The following is a 2676-nucleotide window of genomic DNA, read 5'->3' as shown; positions in this document are numbered from 1 at the left end:
GAGTTGTCGTTAATGGGGAGTGTCAGTGTTGGGGATGGGGAGTGAGGTTAAGGTGTTAACCTGATCTTTTCTTGGGACTGAGGTAACAGGAAAAGTGGCCTAGAGGTGTGTGAGGGACAGAGAAACCTTGGTAGAGCCTGAAGACAAAACGGTGGCTGTTGTCCCCTGATAAGACCGCTCTTTAGATTACAATGTGATTTCCACATGCACAAAAAATCATCAGAATTCTCTTGACTGGAGAGGAGATAGTGGAAGGTGATACTTCTAGTGTCCTTCATACACGCGCGCGTGCATGTTTTCTCCATCCTTACGCAGCTCAAGAGTGATAAACATGACTCTTTCTCTCCTCCCACCCCAAATTTATCTTCTAGCCCAGAGATAGACAACCCGATGCCCTCCAGCTGTTTTGGACTACAACTCCCATAATCCTTGGTCAGTGGTCATGGTGGGTGGGTCTGATGGGAGTTGTAGTCCAAAACATCAGGAGGGTGCCAGACCCCTGTTCCAGCCCAAGCTGGCTGTGTGCAAGGGGGGCTTCACGTGCACCTACTCGGTAACCTTAGAACTAGATAAAGTTACGATGGAGGGGCGAGTCTGAGAGGAAGGGTGAGCTTACTGTTAATCGGCTCTCAAAATGTTCTGTGATTTCACCATCTCTGAGCTGGCCTACAGGAACTGGCTATAAAAAATTGTGTGGTAGGTGGCAGTATTGCGACCGAAACACTCCCCACGACCAGAGTTCGATCCCAGGAGAAGCCGGGTCTCGGGTAGCCGGCTCAGGTCGACTCAGCCCTCCATCCTTCCGAGGTCAGTAAAATGAGGACCCAGCTTGCTGGGGGAAAAGGTGGTCACGACTGGGGAAGGCAATGGCAAACCACTCTGCTATAATCTGCCACGAAAATGCCATCGTCCCTGGCTAAGCAGCGTCCCTCTAGGGGTCAGCAGTGACCTGGTGCTTGAACGGGAGGAACCTTTCCTTGTTTCTCTAGGCTTTGAGAAATACTATTCAGGAATCCACCAATGGTGAGAACCGCTAAATGCTTTGGAGCAGAAAAAGGAAGGAACTGCTTTGCAGGCCCCTGCTAGTTCAGTTGGACAGAAGACAAATTTTGATTTGTTTTAATAGCAGTTATTTCTAGGCTTCCAATTTCAGCATTAAAAAATACCCATCACTTGTAAAGCTGACGGGGCATATGTGCCTAGAAATGCATGTCTTGCTGTGATAAACAATGGTGCAACGATATATCTGTAGCAAACACAATTGCTGTTTTAAAAATGGAATATTATCAGTGCCCCCTTGTGGGCTACATTTAGTACAGCCATACTTGTGTCCTAAACAAACAAGTGAAATTACCAAGCAGCTTGTTACCAACCAGCAACTTTGTTCTTCGGCCAAGTACAAACTGCAAACTGAAATACAGTGCCCCCCTTTTAAAAATAAATTAACCCTGTAAAGTAGATCAGTGTTCACATATTGCAAAAGCTGAGTGGCTTCCATGCTATTTCCAAATGAATGTATAGCAGAGATTAAATTAAACTAGTGGCTTGTCCCTGATTTGTCCCTTGGTCTCTTAGAATAGGGATTTGTATATTATGGGGTGCATAATGTATTTGAGGAGATGCCAGCTATTCTCTGAGAATCTTGACTGCCTTTACCACGTTTAAAACTTCAAAAACAAACCTGTATATTTAGTGAGCAAGTAAGTGCAGTTTGTAGGTACATAACTCATCCATATGAGTGTGATTAGGTAAGTTCTTCCCAAATGAATTCTGTTCCACCATTAATAGCACATCTGTGCCAGCAATTGTCTGATAGTTTTTCATAAGAAAAGCCAGTGTGCTGTAATGGTTAGAGTACTGGACTGGGACCCAGGACATTCAGGTTCTAGTCCCTACTTGTCCATGAAGCTCACTGAGTGAGTTTGGACCCCACTGACTCAGGTTCACCTACTTCTCAGGGTTGTGAGAGTGAAATGGAGAGAAATGTGTAAGAGGAAAAAAGGTGGAATATAAATGTAATAAGTACAGTGAGCATTGGAACTAATTGCATTTCTTGAACTTAAGCCACCGTTTAAATTCTGCCCAATTCATCAGCTTTTTTTTTTTTTACAGGCATGTGCAGTATCTGCATATGGGAACATGAGCAGGAAGGTGCTGTTGTGCCCATAATCTGCTCAAGGGCTTCCCACAGGCATCTGGCTGGCCACTGGGGGAACAGAATGCTGGACTAGACAGGAAAGGATTTGTGGAGTGAGACAGCAATCCAGCACTGACATTAGAGCAGGGCATTTTATTTTTTTATTTACGACATTTATATATTGCTTCACATCTAAACAGATTCCCAAGGATTGAACGGTAAGGGGGAAAAAAAAAACTTTTTTGTTTTGTTTTTATTAACAAAAACCATAGCTAGGCAATTGAGGCAGGCTTTTTGAAGTGAAGATGTTTTCAGAAGGTGCGAAAATGCTGGTGCCTGCCTGACCTCCAGAAGCAGGGAGTTCCAAAGAAAGGGGGCCACCCCACTTCTCCAGGTGGACTCCAATCGGGCCATAGGTCCACATGGAACTACCAGGACATCTGATCTCAGTGGCTGGGCAGGTTGATAAGGGAGAAGGTGCTCTCATTTTACTCTCCTTCCTGGAAGTGGGGATAGAAAAGAAACTTCTAGATGCACAA

This window comes from Heloderma suspectum, chromosome 15, assembly GCF_057233095.1.
Source record: "Heloderma suspectum isolate Gila_16-S chromosome 15, 16-S_ref, whole genome shotgun sequence".
NCBI lineage: Eukaryota > Metazoa > Chordata > Lepidosauria > Squamata > Helodermatidae > Heloderma > Heloderma suspectum.
The sequence above is the reverse complement of the archived record's forward strand: the minus strand, read 5'-3'. Positions refer to the sequence as shown.